At 44.2% G+C, this 26,267-nt stretch overlaps 1 pseudogene; it reads right to left on the reverse strand.

Annotated features, from left to right (window-relative positions):
* Positions 1–8,195: 8,195 nt before the first annotated feature.
* On the reverse strand, positions 8,196–8,312 carry LOC126250495 (5S ribosomal RNA; annotated as a pseudogene).
* Positions 8,313–26,267: the final 17,955 nt, after the last annotated feature.

Raw genomic sequence — 26,267 nt, forward strand, 5'->3', positions numbered from 1 at the left:
TGCTAATAGATTCAGCGTGCTATCTGATGCCGGGCGGGGGGGGGGGGGGGGGGGAGGCTGAGCAGGATTAGAATGCACCTTCTGCCAGGATAGTGGCCGCTCCTTCAGCAAGGTCCGGATAGGCACTTGGGGATAGGGTTTTGTAAGTTACTGGGAGCTCCAATGTTAGGCGTATCATGGAGCCCCTCAGGAACATAGCGGCTAGGGCGGGGAAGAAGTCCAACGTTCGCTCGGTCTTCTTGCCGGGGGACCTTGTCCTGGATGTGGAAGAGGCTCTTCCGACGGCTATCGAACCTGCGGGGTGCAGCCAGCTGCAAATTGTTGCACATATCGGCACCAACGATGCCAGTCGTCGGGGTCCCGAGGAAATCCTTGGGTCCTTTGGACGGCTGGCTTAATTGGTGAAGGCGGCCTCCACCTCTAGAGGAGTGGAAGCCAAGCTGACGATTTGCAGCATTGTACCCAAGGTGGACCAGGGTCCTCTGGTTTGGAGTCGAGTGGAGAATCTAAACCAGAGGCTACGTCGACTCTGTGACGAAAATGGTTGTAGATTCCTCGACCTACGCTATGGGGTGGAAGATTGTAGAACGCCCCTCGATAAATCAGGGGTGCACTACACAAAGGAAGCAGCTGCATGGATAGCACAGTACTTGTGGCGTGCACATGAGGTTTTTTTAGATTAGGTTCCTCCCCACGGGAAACAAACCGTTGGCCTGAAAAATTATCAGTTCATGACACTGATGCGGGTGTGCCAACTGTAAAAATTTTTAGTTCGCTTAAACAGGTCATTCCAAAGGATTTAAATATGTTAGTAAATTGTCGAAGTTTCTGTAACAAGACCCCCGAGTTACTTTCCGAAATAAACAGTAGTAATGCCACTATCGTATTAGGTACCGAAAGCTGGTTGAAATCAGACGTAAATAGCAGTGAAGTTTTGAACTCGGATTGGACAATGTTTAGGAAGGATAGGACTGATGCTATGGGATGTGGTGTGTTCATTGCAATTGAAAGCTGTTTTAAACGCAGTTGAGATCGTTACTGGGTCGGACTGTGAAATAGTCTGGATAAAGCCATCAATCAGACAAGGGGTGACCATTGTAATACGATGTTTTTATAGACCACCAGCATCCTCAACAAACGTCGCAGAACGCTTCAGGGAAATTCTTGAGTACATAGGAAATGAATATCCAAATTATCCATTAGTTATAGGTGGAGACTTTAATCTGGCGGCCATTGACTGGGAAAATTACACGTTTATCACAAGGGGCAGAAGCAAAGAGAAGTGCGAAGTTATTCTTGGAGCGCTCTCAACATACAACCTTGAGCAATTGGTTAGAAAACCAACTCGAGATGGGAACATATTAGATATCTTGGCGACAAACAGACCTGATCTTTTTGAGGAAGTTTATCTAGAAGAAGTTGTTAGCGACCATAATGTCGTTGTGGCTTCTATGTCAGTGAAAACTGCAAAAAAAAAAAAAAAAAAAAAATCCCAAAGAAACAGCGTAGAGTTTTCTTGCTAAGGGAAGCAAATAAAAGTGTTAGTAATGAATATCTTCATAGTCAACTCCAAGCATTCACTGTGGGACACAAAGATATTGATCATCTTTGGTCGGAATTTAAAGGTATTGTCCACTACGTGCTAGAGAAATATGTGCCTAGCAAAAGTATCCCAGTCATTACGAGGCAGAGAAAATCCCCGACCCCGCCGGGAATCGAACACGGGACCACAGCGCGGGAAGCGAGAACGCTACCGCACGACCACGATCTGCGGACAGAAAGTTTGAAGTGGAACACACTTTCAGATAGACGACGCGCTAAACGGAAGGGGCTGCTCACTAAATTCCAAAATCCGATCTTCGCCTAGGATGTAGAGCATATATTATTACCACCAACTTTCAAATCGCGCAATGATCACCATTCAAAGATACGGGAAATTAGAGCTCGTACTGAGGCGTTCAGGCAGTCGTTTTTCCCTCGCGCAATCCGCGAGTGGAACAAAGGGGACGAAATATGATTTTGGCTCGAATTGTGCCCTCCGCCACACACCGCCTGGTGGCTAGCGGTGTATATATGTTAATGTAGAATCCATTGAGCCCTTCCGGTAGTTCACCATCGTAAACAGCATTGGCGTGAACCATGAGAGTGCTGATGCTGTCGCGGTAGACCCCCTTTAACCTAGATATAAGGCAGTTGGTCACGCCCATGTGACACAACTGAAAGTGTAACCTATGATTGCGTCACAGTTCTTTTGTGTCGACGTGGTATCCACTGGCGAGAGACCACTCTCACCTATATAACTATCTGTCAAACGTTTGTATCGAAAGCAAAACTCATTAATGAAAATCTCTTATTTTTATTTTGTTTCCTTTCTGTCTTCAGCACATAGCAAATCGAAAACCTCACTCCCCAGATGCTTTTCGTATTTATTGACAAAACATCATCTGTTCAGACTGACTCACAGTTTAGTTAAGGATTATATATTAAAGAGATTAATGTCTGCGTTATGTGTTCCTTTTTACTTGTTGATAACTGCTTCTGCTTTCATATTAACAAAAGCTGTAATCTAACTTACACTGCATGCTTCAAATGGTTCCATTTATTTATGGCTCTTTGAGCCTGATCTTTCAGTTAATGCACATAGTTTACTTGAGCAGTTCACTTGATTTGAAATTTAATAATATTCGAAGCTTATCACATTTAGCTGTGGTTGCTCACATTTTGCAGTCAGTGATGCGTTACTGTCTTTTCATTTGTGTTTCTCTATTATGGGTATTGTGCCAATGAAAATATTCTCAAGAAGTACTTTTCTTGAGTCTACAGTAATCAAATGACAATAATGTATTAACCACGCTTAATGTTGACATTATAACCACATGTGATGCTCTGTCAAAGAAAGCTAATCAAGTCTGGTGATCAAAGTTTTCTGATTTTAGTACATTTGAGTTGATAAAACGTTACACAATTTACACCGATTGTCGAATAAAAATAATAGTCAATGTACTTATCTATTCAGCGACTGAACCTAAACTCACAGAACACCAGTTCATACTGGGCTTCAGTTAGATCACTTAGTTAGCATCTTTTATATTAGATTTAATTAGGCATGGAACTTTACATCAGTACCATGTCTTCTCTGCAAGCTAAGCTGAGTATATGTTGGAGTATTGTATCACAATAAATGATTGTTATCGTGCTTAATGATTTGTTTTAGATATTGTCCTATGAAGAGTATGTAGCTAGCATGTTAGCAGTTCAAATGGTTCAAATGGCTCTGAGCACTATGGGACTCAACTGCTGTGGTCATAAGTCCCCTAGAACTTAGAACTACTTAAACCTAACTAACCTAAGGACATCACACACATTCATGCCCGAGGCAGGATTCGAACCTGCGACCGTAGCAGTCGCACGGTTCCGGACTGCGCGCCTAGAACCGCGAGACCACCGTGGCCGGCTGTTAGCAGTTCACTTCCATTAGCTACGGATATCTGTGGTATGTAGTTTGCTTTATACTACTTTAATGCTGGGTATCTACCTGAAGTGAACACAACATTCAACTGTTCAAAAGGTTAGCCACCCAACAAAATCCTTCTCCTCTTCATTAAAAGTATTCAGGTTAAAATCAGTGCATCTTAAAGACATCCGTAATTTTGCTTTAGCCCCTTACCTTTGTTACAGAAATGAGACTGAAACTCTTTAATGTATTCTTTAGGTCATTTCGGTTGCTGATCAACTTGACAGGTGCCTGCATCACGTTTGTGAGTGCCTGGCGAAGCAGTCTGTGCTTCATAACGGCAAGATATCACCGTCTCGCATATGAAACATGTAAGCTATAAAACATTATTCCTGCCGCACGTGTAATTGAAACTTGGTAACATTGCGGAAAATGTTTGATAACTCGGTTATAGCTGGACTGGTGCTGAACTATTCTGGTAAATTCACTTGATGTTTTCTCATCTGAGTGATTCTCATTTGAGACGTGACATCGAGGTCGTTCCAAGCAGAAGTTATAACTATTCTTACCTTTTATGATACACATTATCTATCTTAGTCATTACTATGGCAATGAGTGAGCAGCGGATATGGTAGCTCCATATTCACATGATTGCTTTAAGAAGGGAAGGATTACGCAACTGTCAGTTCCATTTCTGAGGGAGTACTAGTATACTTCGTCAACTTTATTGTTCCTTTCTAACTGAGCTGCAGATTGTTGGGTCGAAAACCTCTAAGGAATTTTGAATAAAATCTCTGCCTCTTGTTTGCTTACAGCGTCGATTCAACACATACAAAGATAGGTAGTTGAAAAACTTATGAAATTGTTGAAGTGCACACTTGTTAGTACCTGTATACGCTATTTGATCAAAAGTATCTGGACACCTATTAGAGTATATTAATACGAGGAGTGTCCATGCTTTGCCTCTATGGCGGATTGAATGCTGCTGGAGATACTTTCAATGAGTTATCTGAATGTCTACGGAGGAATGCTAGCCCATCTTCAAGAGTCGTGACCAGAGAAGATACTGACGTTGGACGCTGACACCTGGAGGGAAGGCGACGTTAGGACTCGTCTCAAAGGTGTTCCACTGGGTACATGATGGGACTGTTGACAGGCCAATCTATTTCAGTACTGTCCACAAACCACTGCCTGATCGATGCTGCTTCATAAGGGGGTGCGTTAGCACGCTTATTCAATCTTCGTCTTCGAACTGTTTCTCTACTGTATGCAGTACACGATGCTGTAAAATTTGTTGATATCCTTCTGCATTTAGCGTCTTCTTAAGCCCAACAAGAGGATTACACCCTAATCACGAAAGCCTTAACCCTTCCAGCGGGTTGTCACAGGGTATAGTTGATTCATAAACACAAACCACACGTTTGCAGTCAACCACTGTCCATTGGTGTCGCTCTTTACACCACCCCATGCATCGACTAGAACTGACTGCGGAAATGTGTGGCTTATGAGGAGCTGCTCGCATATTGTACCCGATTCTTTTCACCTTCTTACGCACAGTGTTGTGCTAGCTGACTTGTCGGTACCACTTTAGAACTCACGAGTTATTCTTTCCACTGATTTAAAGCGATTTTTTACAACCAGCCTCCAAAATGCTCAACGGCCCCTGTCCGTCAGTATATGAGGTCTACCTGGTCTTATTTTAGCTGTGATTGTTCCTTCACGTTTCCAGTTCACAGTCACATCACCAACAGTCGACTTGGGCAGCTGTAGAAGGATATAAATGCCATTGATGGATCTGATACTCAGATGACACCCAATGAGTTGTTGACATTCAAAGTCACTGAGTTCTCCTGATCGACCTATTCTCCAGTTACTGCTTGTCTACCGACAACACAATACTCCCCTGCCTCCTTTTATACCACAGGGTTCGCCTCTCGTGCAGTCTAATAGTCAATTCCGCCTTACGTAGGGCTGCCTGGATATTTTTAATCATATAATGTGTTTCTGCTTCAGCCTAAATAATTTTCAATTTTTTGAGGATACCGGGGCAAATTTTGATTTAATAATTTGTTACTGAATTTCTTTACGGGCTTTTTCCCATAGCACGTAGACAGAGACTGCTCCTTGGTCAAATATGTGTAATATCTTAGTGATTAGTGAAGCTTTGGGCAGACTCGTGCCAGGGAAACATACTGTTGTATAAAAAAAGACCAGCGCCATAATGCTGTACCAGATGTAATTCACTTGTATTAGTACTCGTACATTGTACAATTTTGTGGCTTTTTTTGTTAGTTTACTGTTAAGAGAGAAATTAATCAGTAACAATATATTTTCTCACATTATCTGCAACAGTCTGGCTAGTTTTTCTATTCCAAGCATATAAAAATCTACTGGTTATAAGTTAAAGAACTCAGCAACCAAGTTTGAAGCGTATTTTCATCTAGCATGGGACGTCCATGAACTTCGATAGAGAGTGAAAAAGGTGAACTTATCGTCTCACAGGATCAGAATTATAACTGCAACGAGGGATGACCTTCCTACCAACCCTCCGGATATCTTTGTTCGTCAAATCGCTAGAGTGCAACAGGCGTTGTCGTGCAGTAGTTGCACTTCATGCAGTCTTCTTGTCGTTTTCGTTAGATTTAGTCCGCAAGGAGTTTCAATTGCTGGCAAAAAATGCCAGTGGCGAAGGGTGCATCTCAGGGAAGCACTTCATAATACGAGGTGCTGGAAAGTAATACCTCCTAATTTCTTATTCTGTTCCCAATATCACTGGGATATTACATGTCGTCTGTATTAGTCGGTCGACTTTCCTGCTTCGCTGATGCAAGTTGCAACCCTCTGAGGCTAGAGGAAACATGGCGGTGAGCAACGTAACTACACTATGTGATCAAAAGTATCCGGACACCCCCAAAAATATACGTTTTTCACATTAGGTACATTATGCTACCACCTACTGCCAGGTACTCCATATCAGTGATCTCAGTAGCCATTAGACATCGTGACAGACCAGAATGGGGCGCTCCGTGGAACTCACGGCCTTCGAACGTGGTCAGGTGATTTGGTGTCGCTTGTGTCATACGTCTGTACGCGAGATTTACACACTCCTAAACGTCCCTAGGTCCAATGTTTCCCATGTGATACTGAAGTGGAAACGTGGAGGAACACTTGCAGCACAAAAGCGTACAGGCCGACCTCGTCTGTTGACTGTCAGAGACCGCCGATATTTGAAGAGGGTCGTAATGTGTAATAGGCAGACATCTATCCTGACCATCAGACAGGAATTCCAAACTGCATCAGGATCCACTGCAAGTACTATGACACTTACGTGGGAGGTGAGAAAACTTGGATTTCATAGTCGAGTGGCTGCTCGTAAGTCACACATCACGCCGTGAAATGCCAAACGACGCCTCGTTTGGTGTAAGGAGCGTAAATATTGGACGATTGAGCAGTGGAAAAACGTTGTGTGGAGTGACAAATCACGGTACACAATGAGGCGATCCGATGGCAGGGTATGGGTATAGCGAAAGCCCGGTGAACGTCATGTGCCAGCGTGTGTAGTGCCAACAGTAAAATCCTGAAGCGGTGGTGTTATGGTGTGGTCGTGTTTTTCATGGAGGAGGCTTGCACTCCTTGTTGTTTTGCGTGACACTATCACAGCACAGGCTACATTGATGTTTTAAGCACCTTCTTGCTTCCCACTGTTGAAGAACAATTCGGGAACGGCGACTGCATCTTTCAACATTATCGAGCACCTGTTCATAATGCACGGCATGTGGCGAAGTGGTTGCACAACAATAACATCCGTCTAATCGACTGGCCTGCTCAGAGTCCTGAAATGAATGCTATAGAACATCTTTGGAATGTTTTGGAACACCTACTTTGTGCCAGACCTCACCGACCGACATCGATACCTCTCCTCAGTGCAGCACTCCATAAAGAATGGGCTGCCGTTCCCCAAAAAACCGTCGAGCACCTGCTTGAACGTTTGCCTGCGAGAATGGTAGCTGTCATCAAGACTAAGTGTGGGCCAACACCACACTGAATTCCAGCATTACGGATGGGAGGCGCCTCGAACTTGTAAGTCATTTTCAGCCAGGTGTCCGGATACTTTTGATCACATAGTGTATGTTGGTGTACGAGAATAAACATGTAATCCAGCTTCTAACCGCAGAAAATGGGCCTCAGACTGAAATCAATAGAAGAGTGAAAGCTATGTGCGATGATGATTCTATCAACATCAGCAATGTGTGACGTTGGGTTGTTCATGCTCATAATGAAGGAAACTGTGGTGCTAACCGCAACGTGTGTGGCAGAGTTCGAAGTGGACGACCACCTACGGCAACCGACAAGATTCATCGGAATCGGGTTCACGGGCTCATCAGAGAAAATCGTCAGATAACACAGACACAGTTCTCAGATAAGTGTGGCATATCACGAAAGCATCTACAAGTCATCACTGCAAATCTGCGGTCCTGGTACAAAAAGACGTGTGCACTGTGAGTGTCTCGAATGGTCACTCCTAACATGAAATAGCGCGCGCTCCGTCTTCAGGCCACAAGTGGCCCATCGGGACCATCCGACCGCCGTTTCATCCTCAGTTGAGGATGAGGATAGGAGGGGCGTGTGCTCAGCACACTGCTCTCCCGGTCGTTATGATGGTTTTCTATGACCGGAGCTGCTACTATTCGGTCGAGTAGCTCCTCAATTGGCATCACGAGGCTGAGTGTACCCCGAAAAATGGCAACAGCTCATGGCGGCTGGATGGTCACCCATCCAAGTACCGGCCACGCCCGACAGCGCTTAACTTCGGTGATCTCACGGGAACCGGTGTATCCACTGCGGCAAGGCCGTTGCCCTAACATGAAACAGAGAATGGTTCAAATGTCTCTGAGCACTATGCGACGTAACTTCTGAGGTCATCAGTCGCCTAGAACTTAGAACTAATTATACCTAACTAAACTAAGGACATCACACACATCCATGCACGAGGCAGGATTCGAACCTGCGACCGTAGCGGTCGCCCGGCTCCAGACTGTAGCGCCTAGAACCGCACGGCCACTCCGGCAGGCGAAACAGAGGACAACGGATATTTGTTAACAATTTCTTCACCCCGAAGAGCACTTTCCCGCGAAAGGAAAAGGTCCCGAGTTCGAGTGTGTGTCCGGCACACAGTTTTAATCTGCCAGGAAGTTTCAATTTCTTCTCCGTTCTGAGCGTTAGGGTCATGTGTTCCTTAACAACATAGTGACAGGTGATGAAAGGTGGGTTGACTACATTGACCCCGAAAACGAGAGAGCATCAATGGAGTTCCGTCACATAGCATCACCGACGCCAAGAAAGTTCAATAATATACCATCATCAGGCAAAGTCATGATCACAGTGTGTTCTGGGATGTCCAGATTGTGATGCATTCGGAATTCGTAGGCACCACCCTACACACTGCAAGTAACTGTTAGACCCTCGGAAAACCGAAAGCACGAATTAGAAGAGTTCGTCCACACGTGGAGCACGCTCTCCTTCAGCATGTCAATGCCAGACCACACACGATCACCTTGACATCTGCAACAATCGGAAGCCTTGGATTCACTGTCATCGTTCATCTTCCACACAGTCCCGACTTGGCCCCATCCGATGTTCATATGTTTTCAGAACAGGACTTCATTTTGATAGTGATGAGATGGTGCAAGCAGAGGTGAGGTTGTGACTCCATCAACAAAGTCAAACATTCTACAGTGACAGATCAACAAACTGGTCCGTCGTTGGTGGAAATGTGCCAGAGAGACTATGTTGAGAAACGAATATGTAGACATAAATAATAAAGATGTAAAATGTTAATAAAGTTTGTTTTGATTAACACTTTCGCTGCCAGGAGGGCGCCAGTAACCTCAGAAGTGGGTTACTCACAGTCCACGAGGGCGCCAGCTCCTTCAGCTTCAGTTACATTCAATCAACTCTGAAACAGGCTAGCCTGGCGGGAAACCCAAATCTGCCTTTTCAACGGCCTTATGGGTAACACTGTAATAGTACTCTCAGTGGCCGCTATATCGCAGATTCATTTGCTTGTAAAACCCTGCCATCCGTGTGACATGGTTTTGATACATGGTTTTCCTAGTTTTGTTTTATTTGTTTAGAAATAATTTTGCGTAACCGTGCGGCAGAGTGATTGTAAGTCTTTGAATAAGAAACTGAAGAATATCTCAGGTAACTATTTGGCACATTACGAATTAGTCTGTAATCACTTGCTAAACACCATATATATTTTGGCACTATTATTTTGCTCTCTGTTGTACAGTAAATGTCGCAGTCTAATGGTAGGTCACGGACAAAGCGCGGTGGAGATACAAGCCCCGATCCCTCTACTGGTAAACAAGGAAGGAAAGATAAGTCTGATATCTTGACAGACCTTCGCTGTTAAAAATTCTCAATGCTCATGATGGTGAGTTATCTGATGTTTGTGATTTGAGTGACGACAATGATGATGACTACGCACTTAACGAAGCTTCCTGACCCAAGCAACAAATGGTGTCTGAGAATGAAATTGACGAGGAATTGGAAGAAGGTAATGAGCCATCCATTACACAACCTATTTCTCCTCAATTTCTAGAAGGAAGTAAAAATGAAAACTGGGCCGAAGTGGACTATAGCACACTGAGGAACATACAATTCAAACGTAGGTAAACCTTTCAATATAATGACCCACATTACCCCGAGAATCGGATCGATCTGAAACTTATACAAGTCTTCAGAACTTTCATCGGGGACGATATTGTAGTTTTAAGTGTTACTGAAGCAAACAGAAATACTGTACAATTCTTGTCTCCTACTCAGCCCAAGGTAAGACAAGGGCTACGGCTTGGAAGGAGACAAACGCTGATGAGATGCGCAAGTTCTTTGGCGTGATTATCTACATGAAGCTAGTTTAATAGGTACACATTACCGGCTATTGGAGTACAGGTGTTTTTCACAGGGACAACCTAGTCGCTAGAACTATGTCCCGTAATCGATTTCAACTGCCGTTGCGGTTCGTCCATTTCGAGGACAACGCAGATAAAAGTGATCGTTTATTCAAGATCCGAAAACTCCTTGATATGATCCAGAGTAAATTTTGCTCGCAATATGAAGTAGGTGATATGCTAGCAGTGGACGAGTCGATGGTACACTTTCGTGGCCGACTTTTATTTCGTCAGCACATCCCCAGCAAGACCCACAGATATGGGAACAAGGTTTTCAAACTTTGTAACCAAGCTGGTTATACGCTGAGAATGAGTTTTTACACAGGATGGCTGTACAATGACAATAAAAATCTTGCAGAAAAAGTTGTTTTAGCCTTGATGGAAAAACATGTAGACAAGGGTGTCGATAAGGGATGCACCGTTGTTACTGACATTTATTACACAAGCGTGTCATTAATTAGGCATTTGCTGGATATAAATACCAACATTGTAGGTACCCTGAGAGAAAACAGAAAGCATTGGGCTCCTACCATCACGACGTCACAAATAAGAAAAGGCGAACTCACTGGAAGAGAGTGTAATGGAATAGTAGTAGCAAAATGGCAAGCCAAAAGAGATGTGATGTTTCTCACTACTAAGCATGGCGAAGCACTGGGAAGATAAGCTAGAAAACTGGAAAGAAAATATTTAAGCCTGCAGTCATTCTGGATTATAATGCGGCAAAGCGAGGGATCGATGTGCCAGATCAGATGATATTTTTCATCACTTAGGAAAACAATAAGATGGTACCATAAAGTGGCGTCTGAAATTTCGTTCAACACAGCAGTAGTAAATGCTCACTTTTTAAAAAATATTTACCGGGACAAATATTCCTATAAATAATTTTAGGGAGGAAATAATCATGAGCCTCTTGGAGAACAACGTCGATACACCGACTCCCAATCGATTTTCTTAAAATTTCAAGAGCCATTCCTTGTAGAGAGCATGCAGACAGACAAGCGAAATAGAAAAATACGGGGGAGGTGCAGAAGTTGCTACTTGAAGATTTCAAGAGATAAAGGAAAAAATGGAGCGCAGAAGCTTGTAGCAAAAACAACCACAATCTATAAGGAGTGTCATGAATTTGTTTGCATTTACTGTTTTTCAAAAACACACAAATTGTAAGAAAAACAATTATTTGTTCCTATGTTTGTATATTGTTTATTATATACACCTAATAAATAACAATCAACTGGATATATTTTCATGTAATTTATATCCTGTTTCTTTATCACGTCCTGTAAGAAGTGAGGTAGCCGGCGTCCTCACAACTCACAATGACACCCTCTTTGAAACTCGTTTCACTTCTGGGCCATGAAGACTCTGGCTACCTCACAATTAAACCGTCTTTTGAAGGATTTCGAGCTTTCATATATTCGGGGTGCACGTCACAACATTAGAACATATTCAATACATAGTTAGAAAAAAAAATTTTTTTGTTTTTTTTGGCCTGAGGTGACAATGGCAGCGAAAATGTTAAAAATTTTTAAGTTTTTTCACATTATAAAATTCGGAGGCATTATTTTTCAGCAGGCCATCGTACAAAACACCTTCTTTGTGCCACCAGATGCAGAAGATTATCTTTTTTGGATGCACATCTTTTATGGATTCTTGAAGAGATGTTTTTGCTAGAGCTCACCCGTTACTTTCATTTTACGAAGTTGATACTAATATTTACATCACTATTAACGATAACAGACAGAAATAGTCGGTGTAATTCATGAAAAAACCTACAATGTTCGAGAAAAACACGTGTATAGCCACCCAATGATTTACGTTGTTTTGAATTGTAATGTGCAGTATCAATACACCTCTATTTCGGATCTTGACCGTTGAATTAAAATAGGGTACAAAGATTAAATAGTCGTAGTTCATCACATTTGACAAGTATCGGGTACACTGGAGTAGACTATCATGAACTGAAGCCTTTAAAGAGTCTTTATCAAAGCTCTTAGATCTTGCAGAATGTGGAGAACAATTCAAGATTCCCTGAAAGGAGAAAACCATTTTCGCCCGTTAACGTAAAAGCTCCCTGGGTATGGTACCACATAACATTGAATAAACCTGTGGCTGAAACGTCAGCTTTATTCAGTAACAGTTATTTTACAATATGACGCAGTACCATACCCTGAAAAGTTAAAGGTAACTGTCTCTGGCTGTGACAGCCTACACACGTCCATCACTTTCTGATGTGATATTTCAGCTGGCACTTCCCCCAAACCCCACTCCCTCACCTCCTTACATAGCAAAAGTGCTTCACACTGCCTCTGCTGCCTTCATCCCTCTGTTACGCCAAAAATGAACAGTGTATCACAAACGTTTGACTTTTTAACTTGCCACTCATTTTAACATCCATAGAAATATTCAGTAACTTTATATTTGCAAAATTCAATATACACTGAAAGCCAAAGAAACTGTTAGACCTCCTTAATATCGTGTAGGGGCCCCGCGAGCACGCGGAAGTGCAGCAATACGACGTTGCATGGACTCGATTAACGTCTAAAGTAGTTCTGGAGGGAAGTGACACCACGAAACCTGTAGGGCTGCCCATAAATCCGTAAGAATACGAAGGGTTGGAGATCTCTTCTGAACAACACGTTGCAAGGCATCCCAGATATGCTCAATAATGTTCATGTCTGCGGAGTTTGGTGACCAGCGGAAGTGTTTAAACTCAGAAGAGTGTTCCTGGAGCCACACTGTAGCAATTCTGGACGCGTGGGGTGTCACATTGTCCTGCTGGAATTGTCCAAGTCCGTCGGAATGCACAATGGGCATGAATGGATGCAGGTTATCAGACAGGATGCTTAGGTACGTGTCACCTGTCAGAGTCGTATCTAGACGTATCAGGGGTCCCGTATCATTCCAACTGCGCACGCCCCACACTGTCACAGAGCCTCCACCAGCTTCAACAGTCCCCTGCAGACACGCAGGGTCCATGGATTCATGAGGTTGACTCCATACCCGCACACGTCCATCCACTCGATACAATTTTAAACGAGATTCGTCCGCAAAGGTAACATGTTTTCAGTCATCAACAGGCCAATGTCGGTGTTGACGGGCCCAGGTGAGGCGTAAAGCTTTGTGTCGTGCAGTCACAAAGGGTACACGAGTGGGCCTTCGGCTCCGAAAGCCTATATCGATGATGTTCCGTTGAATGGTTCACACGCTGACACTTGCTGATGGCCCAGCATTGAAATCTGCAGCAGTTTGCGGTAGTATTGCGCTTCTGTCACGTAGAATGATTCTCTTCAATCGTCGTTGGTCCCTTTCTTGCAGGATCTTTTTCCGGCCACATCGATGTCGGAGATTTGATGTTTTACTGGATTCCTAATATTCACGGTACACTCGTGAAATGGTCCTACGGGAAAATCCTCACTTCATCGCTACATCGGAGATGCTGTGTCCCAACGCTCGTGCGCCGACTATTACACCACTTCCAGACTCTCTTAAATCTTGATAACCTGGCTTTACAGCAGTAATAAACGATCTAATAACTGTGCCAGACACTTTCTGTCTTATATAGGCGTTGCCGACCGCAGAGGCGTATTCTGCCTGTTTACATATCTCTGTATTTGAATACGCATGCCTACACCAGTTTCTTTGGCGCTTCAGTGTATAACCTCTTGAAATATACTAGAGCTCCTAACAAACAATTACAGTTGGTAAATATACTCATAGTAAGCTGTACGTCAAAATCCGTGGGGAAGCGCTACAAACCTTTGCATCAACTTTAATATATTCAGATAAATTTGAAGTACGATGGGTATATTTGTTATTGCTGCTATGGTTGTCAGTCTGAACACTGGTTAGAAAATTACATGCCGCACTTAAATATTCATCCCGATATACTCTCCATGCGGGATTCTTACATCGCTGTCGTCACTGCATGATGTTTACTCCTAGATGTACCACCTAGCGGCCAGTATTTGGCGGGCAGCCGCGCGGAGTAGCCGCGTGGGTTGAGGCGCCTTGTCATTGTCCGCGCACCTCCTTCCGTCGGAGGATGGAGTCCTCCTTCGGGCATAGGTGTGGGTGTTGTCCTTAGCGTAAGTTACTTTAAGTTAGATGTAGTAGTGTGTAAGCTTAGGGAACGATGATCTCGGTAGTTAAATTTGGCGGCCAGCGTCAGATGCATCGAGGGCAAACTCTCAAAGCAGAAAGTGTTCGGAGCTGGACAGACAGCTCTACACTATTTCACTGTGAAGTTATTATAGTCATTGAGCATGTGGGACAATTTGCCAGTTTCATGCAGATGAATCTGTTTATTCTTGTGACAATCTTGACAATATGCACTAAACACGTATTTCTTCCTATTTTCTGAACTATTTAATACTTGCTAATATGAAGTGTAATAATGAAACTCCAACTTGACTTGGTTCATGCCTGAAAAATAAAATTACACTCCTGGAAATTGAAATAAGAACACCGTGAATTCATTGTCCCAGGAAGGGGAAACTTTATTGACACATTCCTGGGGTCAGATACATCACATGATCACACTGACAGAACCACAGGCACATAGACACAGGCAACAGAGCATGCACAATGTCGGCACTAGTACAGTGTATATCCACCTTTCGCAGCAATGCAGGCTGCTATTCTCCCATGGAGACGATCGTAGAGATGCTGGATGTAGTCCTGTGGAACGGCTTGCCATGCCATTTCCACCTGGCGCCTCAGTTGGACCAGCGTTCGTGCTGGACGTGCAGACCGCGTGAGACGACGCTTCATCCAGTCCCAAACATGCTCAATGGGGGACAGATCCGGAGATCTTGCTGGCCAGGGTAGTTGACTTACACCTTCTAGAGCACGTTGGGTGGCACGGGATACATGCGGACGTGCATTGTCCTGTTGGAACAGCAAGTTCCCTTGCCGGTCTAGGAATGGTAGAACGATGGGTTCGATGACGGTTTGGATGTACCGTGCACTATTCAGTGTCCCCTCGACGATCACCAGTGGTGTACGGCCAGTGTAGGAGATCGCTCCCCACACCATGATGCCGGGTGTTGGCCCTGTGTGCCTCGGTCGTATGCAGTCCTGATTGTGGCGCTCACCTGCACGGCGCCAAACACGCATACGACCATCATTGGCACCAAGGCAGAAGCGACTCTCATCGCTGAAGACGACACGTCTCCATTCGTCCCTCCATTCACGCCTGTCGCGACACCACTGGAGGCGGGCTGCACGATGTTGGGGCGTGAGCGGAAGACGGCCTAACGGTGTGCTGGACCGTAGCCCAGCTTCATGGAGACGGTTGCGAATGGTCCTCGCCGATACCCCAGGAGCAACAGTGTCCCTAATTTGCTGGGAAGTGGCGGTGCGGTGCCCTACGGCACTGCGTAGGATCCTACGGTCTTGGCGTGCATCCGTGCGTCGCTGCGGTCCGGTCCCAGGTCGACGGGCACGTGCACCTTCCGCCGACCACTGGCGACAACATCGATGTACTGTGGAGACCTCACGCCCCACGTGTTGAGCAATTCGGCGGTACGTCCACCCGGCCTCCCGCATGCCCACTATACGCCCTCGCTCAAAGTCCGTCAACTGCACATACGGTTCACGTCCACGCTGTCGCGGCATGCTACCAGTGTTAAAGACTGCGATGGAGCTCCGTATGCCACGGCAAACTGGCTGACACTGACGGCGGCGGTGCACAAATGCTGCGCAGCTAGCGCCATTCGACGGCCAACACCGCGGTTCCTGGTGTGTCCGCTGTGCCGTGCGTGTGATCATTGCTTGTACAGCCCTCTCGCAGTGTCCGGAGCAAGTATGGTGGGTCTGACACACCGGTGTCAATGTGTTCTTTTTTCCATTTCCAGGAGTGTATTTGGCAAAAAAATGTCAGATCGTTCTTCAGTTAACTATGAAACCAGGCAGCACTGCAGCCCACCTATTTTACGCAACAGAGAAAATACTTATCTGAAGTTGGACAGGAGAGAATATACAAAAAGTGACTGTACACACATTGATTTTAATATACAGGTGAATCAACTACAAGTTGCACCGCAAATATTGCAGATATGGAAAGTGCTATGGATGCATAGTTTTCAGAGAATGAATTGGTAGTCAGCGTCTCGTATTAGACAAAAACAGATTGTAATAGTACTTACTATAAAGTGCATTTTTTATGGAAACATACACTTTTTAAATCGAACAGTGCCTATTGAAATTAACAGACTAAAAGTAGGCTAAGTTATTATGTCAGTGGTGTTTGTTGCAGGATTCTAGTGAGAGTCGTTTATGAGATGTATTTTGAAAAGTTTCCACACCGACAAATGTTTGTGTGCCATTGATAATGTGCAGTTTCTACGAACGATGCTATTATGTCTGCTTACAGTGTGCTTGTGTGTTCCTTGAGTGCGACGTGACTTGCTAGTCAGTTGGTATGTGACAGTCCAAGCAGTAGTTCGTGAGCGGACAAAGGGATTTACTATTGCAGAAAAAGCCGCCATGCTCATGGTGTATAGAGAGTGTAGGAAGAATGCAGTTCGTTCTTGTACGGTGTAGGCGGCAAGATATTCCAATAGACAATAACCATCTCTTCAATTATTTATCATCCTCTTCAACCATTTACGTGAAAGTGGTAATGTAGCACTTAGTAAGTGTTACAGAAGGAAACAAATGACGACAGATGAGAGAGTGGTTAATGTTGTTGCTGCTGTTGCAGTTGATCCGCACGTTAGCTCCCGCGCCGTCGCACGAGGAAGTGGCATGAGTCAGGCAAGTGTCCTACTCATTCCCCATCAAAAATGTTCAAATGCGTGTGAAATCTTATGGGACTTAACTTCTAAGGTCATCAGTCCCCAAGCTTACACACTAAAGAACCTAAATTATCCTAAGGACTCGAACCTCCGCCGGGACCAGCCACGCAGTCCATGACTGCAGCACCTCTCGGTCATTCGCCATCTATATAAGTTCCATTCTTGTCACGTCTCTCTCCACCAAGAGCTGAATGGAAACGATTAGGAGAGTCTTTTAACTTCTGTACATGGGCATTAAGACAGGATACTTCAAATGTGTCGTGTATCATGTTTAGTGATGAAGCCACATTTACCAATCATGGCCAGGTAAACAGCTAAAATATGCCCTATTGGGCTGTTGACAATCCCAGTTGGCTTCGTCAGGTGGATGGTCAGCGTCCATGGAGTGTAAACGTGTGGTGTGGGACAGTGAACCATCAGCTCATAGGCCCGGTTTTCATAGACAGAACGCTGAACGTTTACAAGTATCGCAGCCTCCTAACAGATCATGTTTCACGGACGCTAGAAAACGTTCCTCTGAAGACTAGGAGGAACCTGTGGCACCACAGTTATGGCTATCCAGCCCGTAGTGCACGAAGTACTATAGCATCTCTTCAGGAATTGTTTCCAACTCGTTGGATTGGACGTAAAGAATCTGTACATTGGCCGGTCCATTCTCCGGATTTGACACCTGCAGACTTTTTTCTGTGGGGAAAATTGAAAGACGCTGTTTACAGCGACATACCAACTACATTCAATGACATGCAACGATGTATTGCTACATCCTGCTCAGACGTATCCACTGAAATGCTAGCACGTGTGCAGAATTCGTTCCATACTAGACTGGAAACATGTATTGCCGCCGTCGGTGCGCATTTTGAACACAACCTGTGATGGTCAATTGTCTCGTTAATAGTCAGAACCTACATAACTAGTGTATGCACTTGTCTTGTTCTTTAGTCTATGTTACCAGAGGTATTGTACAAATGTCGGTGTGAGGGCTTTTCAAAATGCGATTCGCACTAAAATCCTGCAACAGGCACCACTGATACTCAAATTTACCCTACTTTTAGCTTCCTAATGTCGATTTCAAAAAAAAGTGTATGTTTGCACGAAAACCGAACTTCCTAAGTATTCTTACAATCTGTTGGTAGACTAACAATACGAGCCCGTGACTACCAAGCCTGTCTGTGAATGTCGCACATCAGTAGCACTTTCAATTTCTGCATTTTTTGCGTTGCAAGTTTTTATTCTGTTTCACGAAATCTTAATTATTTAGTGGTACATCCCTCAACTGATGCCACTCAAAGACATTACTTGATTCACACAAAATCGCTGAGGCATCCATCTTTCAGGTGATCAACATGTTAAACAATTTCCTGACAGTGTTAGTCTCGTTAAATATTCTCTTTGTGAAGTTATACTCTCTAGAAGAAAAGTGAAATAAAACGTAGTAACTGCTTGCACAGAACGCTCACTCAAGGAAGTTTGTTGTTGTGGTTTCCAGTCCAAAGACAGGTTTCATTCAGCTCTCCACGCTACTCTGTCCTGTGCAAGCGCCTTCATCTCTGAATAACTACTGGAACCTACATCCTTCTGAACCTGCTTACTTTATTCATCTCTTGGTCTCAGCCAAGATGCAGTGATTTGGAGCCCTTGCACTGACCGGCCTGACCGCATGTTATGCGTTACAAAATACATTTTTTAAAATCCCGAAGCCGGTCGTGGTTGGAATAAATTTATTGGTACAAATGGGCGGAACTCTTTAATTTAATTAAACGTGCCTCACAGCTGCAGATGTCCTACATACCAAAACTTGTTAAGTCATCGAGGAAATTAAAGGACACGTTATTGTGTACAACTCACATTACTGACTGCATAGCTGCACTTGAGACGGCCATGGTTCATATAAGTAGGCTACGGGATGATGTCACTCGTACAGAATCTTGGACAGCACGAACCGGCAGTCCGCGTCACAGCTCAGAATACAGCATTGTACTACCCACCACATCTTCATTACGCTGGGAACGCCGCTTGCTTCCAAAGCCCGCCGGTTGGCACTTACGAAATATACTACAGTGAAGAAGGAATTTGAAAAGTTACTGGCTGCCGAAATTATTTGACGTTCTCACAGCCCGTGGGCAGCCCCCCCCCCCCTGCCCCCCTCTACATTTAGTAAAGAAAAAAGAAGAATTCTGTCGTGCTTATGGGGTTATGGGGAATATTGCGCCTATAAGGCGCAGACTACACTTGATTGCTACACTGTTCCATATCTCCAGGATTTTACGGCTGTGTTTAGCAGGCACTCTATTGTTGAAAGAGACTGATTTTCAAAAAGCATATCACCAGATTCCAGCGCCACCCCAGCAGATATACAAAAGACAGCAGTAATCACGACTTTTGGCCTCTTTGAGTTTATCAGAATGCCTTTTGGCCCAAAGAATGTGCTTCAAACAGGACAGCGATTGGTCGACGAAGTCCTTCGTGGCCTGCTCATATGTTTCACGTATCTCGAATATTTATTGTCTTGGTCGGCCTCTGACGCTGAACACGAGAAACGTCTGCAAATTATTTTTGATGGACTTTCCCGTTACGGAATAAAGATCAACAAAGACATATGTGTGCTCTGACAACATAGGTGAACTTCTTGGGACGCTGGGTAACCCTCTCAGGCATTCGAACTTTACAAACTAAGGCTAACTTGATTCAGTCGGTTCCCCTCCCAGAGAACTTCCAATTTTTTGAGTATGGCAAACTTCTACAGATGCCACCTGCCCCTCGCCACTGCTACACAAGCACCACTAACAGCTGTACTGTAGTGCCCAACTTCATGAGGACAACACTCCGTAACATGAAACCCAGAAGTGTTGTCACCATTCGAAGATGTCAAATCCAGCTTAACAGACACTGTGCTAACCGTCTTCCTTCTACTTTACTAGCAATATTGTTGTGGATGTGAGCCAGACCGTGACAGGAGCTGCCCTAGAGCAGTAACTTGATGTTACGTGGTAGCCACTTGGGTTCTTTTTCTGTAAATTGACAGAAGCAAAAACAAAATACACTCCAGGAAATTGAAATAAGAACACCGTGAATTCATTGTCCCAGGAAGGGGAAACTTTATTGACACATTCCTGGGGTCAGATACATCACATGATCACACTGACAGAACCACAGGCACATAGACACAGGCAACAGAGCATGCACAATGTCGGCACTAGTACAATGTATATCCACCTTTCGCAGCAATGCAGGCTGCTATTCTCCCATGGAGACGATCGTAGAGATGCTGGATGTAGTCCTGTGGAACGGCTTGCCATGCCATTTCCACCTGGCGCCTCAGTTGGACCAGCGTTCGTGCTGGACGTGCAGACCGCGTGAGACGACGCTTCATCCAGTCCCAAACATGCTCAATGGGGGACAGATCCGGAGATCTTGCTGGCCAGGGTAGTTGACTTACACCTTCTAGAGCACGTTGGGTGGCACGGGATACATGCGGACGTGCATTGTCCTGTTGGAACAGCAAGTTCCCTTGCCGGTCTAGGAATGGTAGAACGATGGGTTCGATGACGGTTTGGATGTACCGTGCACTATTCAGTGTCCCCTCGACGATCACCAGTGGTGTACGGCCAGTGTAGGAGATCACTCCCCACACCATGATGCCGGGTGTTGGCCCTGTGTGCCTCGGTCGTATGCAGTCCTGATTGTGGCGCTCACCTGCACGGCGCCAAACACGCATACGACCATCATTGGCACCAAGGCAGAAGCGACTCTCATCGCTGAAGACGACACGTCTCCATTCGTCCCTCCATTCACGCCTGTCACGACACCACTGGAGGCGGGCTGCACGATGTTGGGGCGTGAGCGGAAGACGGCCTAACGGTGTGCTGGACCGTAGCCCAGCTTCATGGAGACGGTTGCGAATGGTCCTCGCCGATACCCCAGGACCAACAGTGTCCCTAATTTGCTGGGAAGTGGCGGTGCGGTGCCCTACGGCACTGCGTAGGATCCTACGGTCTTGGCGTGCATCCGTGCGTCGCTGCGGTCCAGTCCCAGGTCGACGGGCACGTGCACCTTCCGCCGACCACTGGCGACAACATCGACGTACTGTGGAGACCTCACGCCCCACGTGTTGAGCAATTCGGCGGTACGTCCACCCGGCCTCCCGCATGCCCACTATACGCCCTCGCTCAAAGTCCGTCAACTGCACATACGGTTCACGTCCACGGAGCTCCGTATGCCACTGCAAACTGGCTGACACTGACGGCGGCGGTGCACAAATGCTGCGCAGCTAGCGCCATTCGACGGCCAACACCGCGGTTCCTGGTGTGTCCGCTGTGCCGTGCGTGTGATCATTGCTTGTACAGCCCTCTCGCAGTGTCCGGAGCAAGTATGGTGGGTCTGACACACCGGTGTCAATGTGTTCTTTTTTCCATTTCCAGGAGTGTAGAGTGCCTGCAACAGTGAACTTTTGGAGGTCTATGAAGCCATCAAGCATTTTAGACTGTATGTAAAGATACGCCATTTTACAGCTTTTGCTGATCGCAAACCAGTTTGCTTGGCTTTCTCCACCCCCGCAACCCTTTCTCACCACGGCAGTTCCACCGTATACAATTCATCGACCGGTTTACAACGGAACTTCGTCACTTGCAGGGTGCTCTCGAATAAATGCAATTTCCACGAGCGTCGACTTAAAACAACTGGCTGCTGTTCAAGACACAGAGCTACAGGAATTATCGAAAAATCAAACACAGCACTGTGTCAGCAGAAACTACCAATGGACATCTTCTTCATGTGGCTCCACATTTGTTAAAGCCAACCCCAATTTTTCGTTACATCGAGTTTTCGAGAACAGGTTTTTAATACCATTCATCAACTCACTCATGAAGGAGTCAACACCACTATATCGTCACAAAAAGATTTGTGTGGCCGGGCGTGTGGCATGATTGCCGGTTATGGGTGAAAACTTGTTTGGCTTTCATCCAGCTAGAGTGGGACGTCAGGTCTACCAACCTTTGGTACATTCTGTTGAGTACTGCCCACTCTTGTAATATAGGGTGCCTAGGAAGCTGCGTTTTTCGGATAGCTAAACAACATACAAACAAATCTTATTAATGGAGTTTATTACAGTACTTGAATTGACAATACTGATGCTCGCCCCCATGCAAGATTTTAACTACGTATTCACTGTAACTGATATGTCCACCCGGCGAGTAGAAAATGCACTCATCAAGGGCATCTCAGCAGAAACGGTCGCACAAACTTTAACTATGTGGACCACACAATTTGGCTGCCCTGCGGACGCGCAGATGGAGCAAGGCCGCCAATTTTAGTGAACCTTGTTTCGTGTGAACTGGTGGATTAATGTGGTTTTATGCAACATCATAGCGCCAACTACCACCTATCCAGCAACAGCATGGTAGACTATTGGCACCGGACTATCAAGTCGACCCTAATGTGTCACAACTCTTGTTGGTTGACGGGCTTGTCCCTTGTATCATTTGGTTTGCATGTTACATTCAAACCTGATCTCCCCGTCAGACTTACTTCGGAATTTTTCAGTGAACAGCGGACTACCCTCCTCAAGACCCCTCTCCTTCTTAATCCAACATATCTGAAACTTCATTTCCAGTTTCTATCCACCCACTGTTTCCCGCCACATACACTCTCCCATTTTATGCACAAAGACTTATCTATATGTTCTCACGTGGGCTATGTACAGACTCCATCAGCCCCTTTGCAACCGCCTTATACAGGTTCGTACACGCTTTTGGGCCATAGTACTCACACAGTGACGATTTTCACTAATGCTAAACACACCAAGGCTTCCGCAGAGCATGTCGAGACAATTTATCGGCTCCAGACGGACAATGCTGTGAGTTGCTGCCTCTATTGTCACCCAACGATGACGTTGCAGTATGCATTATCCAATCAACCTACGCTATTACCGGACGGATCCACCGCTCTCCTACCTTTGCCAACAGATGCAGCCACTAATGACGCTACGCCGCCACTGGAAGAACACTCCCAGAACACGCACCCAATTTCTCCAACACTATATGCAGTACGAACCAGGCCTGGCAGAACTGTCCAGTACAAATATCCATTCTTTCTGGGAGCTTCGCTCCACACGGCAGGAGGTGGGCAGGGGTAGGGGCTGAATGTGCGGCGATGCAAACAGTTGATTATTATGACAAAAAGCGTGGAATGTATGTCTTTTCTTTGACTGAATTACTTACTTTGGAGTGCTTTCCGTTTCCTGCCTTGTCTTTGTGTAATTCGCTTGTGTAACATGTACGATTTTGTGAGTTACATGTGTATCATCAGTAATATAACGAAGCATTTGATGTTAACACGGTTCCTATTTAATTTTGCCTCATTGTTCTCACGGGTTTATTTCACAGTAACCACTTGTTATTAGAAATGTCATTTTAGTGCTGAGTTCTATTTCTTGGCCACGAGCTTCGACTGTCATATAAGAGGGCGGAAAGAGCCATAGGTTTATAGAACTTATTTCTTGTGTCTAGCTAGGTTTTTTTCTTGGAAATATTGTGGATAGTTCAACATATATGTTCAAGTCTTACCAACCTTGTTTCAGGATCTTTATTGGAATCATGCTCGATTTGACAAGTCAAATAGCTGCATAATGATAGACTACTTTCTCAAAGACCTTGTCATCTAAAATAATTTTACCTTAAACAGGATTTTTTCCATACAACAGAACAGAACAAGAAACAGTCAGACAGATATCAAGAGAGACGACAAAACCGCTAAAAGGACGAAAGATTTGGAGTTTCCACAAAAATTTAATGTTTCCACCTAAAATGTGAGGTCTTGGATATAAAGATACAGAAGCAGAAAAAAATGGAAAACAAAAAAGGTACAGCATTGCATATGGATTTCATAATTCACAAATACTTTACTTGAATAGCCTTATGAAGCATCTTATGAGGCAAAAACTACCCAAAGAAATCAGGAGGCAACACCAAACGTCTGCAGTACCAACACCAGTACTGATAACATCACCAGATACAGTAGCGACTGTAGAATCAGCAGGAACAACAAAAGTAACAGGAGCAGCACTAGTTTCAGAAACAGCAAAATCAACATCACTAGTAGCACTAGAATCGCACAACACCGGCAGCAGCAGAATCATCAGTAGCCGCACGAGAATCATCAGAAGTATCCAAAGTAACATCAGCAACAGATAAATATCCAACATCAGTGACAGCAGGGTTATACCAACAGCAGCAACATTACCAGCAAAAGAAATGGAAACAAATACAGAAAAAAAATCAGAATTAACAGGAAGCTCTTAAGATAAACAGAGACAATATTTTATCTCAGGTAAGTGGTTCACCTGAAATAATTAAAGCAATACCAACAGTAAAAAAAGGAAACCAACTCTCTCTCATTTAAGCTAACGGTCCATAATGTTCAGTCTCTAACCTATAAATTATAGACATAATAAATAATACTAATATCTGACATAAATATTGATGTTATCTGCATAACAGAGTATGGAAAGGAAAATTGCAAATAGAATACATAAATAACCCTGGTTTTCTCCTAGACAGCTCATTCTGCAGATCTTATTATAAACATAGAGGCATGGCCATCTTTGGAAAACAGAATTTAAGGCGTAGATCAATTCAAACATATTGGTTTTTAGGCGGTTTTCCACATCCCCCTAGGTGAATACCATGCTGGTCCCCACGTTCCACCTCAGTTACATGACTTGCAGCCACTTGAAAACTTTCGTGCTCTTTCACGGCTTATACTAGCAAAAATCAATTCAAACATATATCGATCTGATAAAGGAAAATGACTTTGAAATGACAGCTACTGCCCGTAACTTTTTAGTGATTCCTTGATAGAGAGTTTGAACACTTCTTTTTTAAATTTTAAAGAGCAGTAATTACTTCAGAACAACACAGATTTCCTGAAATCCTCAGATTAAAAAGATGATTTTCTGAATGTAACACCAAGACTCAAGTTAATCCTGTAAGTACATACACTAACTAGAATCTCAAGGGTTACTAAAACTACTATACATTAATTTTTCAAGAAACATACTCTCCATACAATACCAGAGCACTAAATACAGTCTATACACTCACAAACTATGTTCAGAAAATAGATCATCCATCAAAGCAAGTGGGTGTAGGGACCTCGGCAATGGTAGTACTAAAACCTTATGCTACACTCTAATGTGGGGTGAAGTATTCAGTGAGACAGATGTAAATGCCATGTTCAGTAACTTTAATGAAAGATGTAGGTATTATTTTGACCAAGCCACTCCAGTTGAACAATGTAGACGTATACAACCTGGAAATAAAAGTTGTATTACAGCTAGCATAATAACGTCTAGTGCAAAGAAATGATTTCTCCATCCATACAGCCAACTAAATCGTATATTACTAAAAATTCAAAATTATATCGAATTACACAATACGATTTACCACTACAAAGAACTTATTAAAGATATAAAAATAAGGTAATGATGAATACACCTCCAAATAAAAAAAACAGAGGCGAGATGAAAAAAACATCTGAAACATGTCCACAACCAATGTCAAAACCAAATGATGACAGCCTACATGGATTTGGAACTCATAATAGGCACCACAACGAAAATAGCACTCTACACAGAGAATCAATGTTTCTTAACCAGCTCACACAAGATGAGCTCATTTTAGCAATGAGATCACTAAAGAAATTGAAATGTGATTTTAATGATGTTCCAGGTTGTATCATAAAATGGCCAGGGCGTTGTATTGGAGACCCTCTGAAGCCTATAATTAACCACTCGTTTCCCTCAGGTACATTTCAAAATATTGTAAAGGTTGTTAAGATCACAAAAATGGAGCTACAGACAATGTTCATGATTATGTGCTTGTAGCACAGCTTAATGGTTTCTCAATTATCTCTTTTATGAACAAAACTCAGTGCTATCAAACTACTAGCATAGTATCAGACCACATACACTGATCGGCCAGAACACTATGAGCACCGACCTACTATCGATACAAACCCATCCAGGAGACAGCAGTGTCACCTGGCTAGGAATGACTGCTAGTCAGA

The sequence above is a fragment of the Schistocerca nitens genome, chromosome 3 (assembly GCF_023898315.1).
Source record: "Schistocerca nitens isolate TAMUIC-IGC-003100 chromosome 3, iqSchNite1.1, whole genome shotgun sequence".
Classification (NCBI taxonomy): Eukaryota; Metazoa; Arthropoda; class Insecta; order Orthoptera; family Acrididae; genus Schistocerca; species Schistocerca nitens.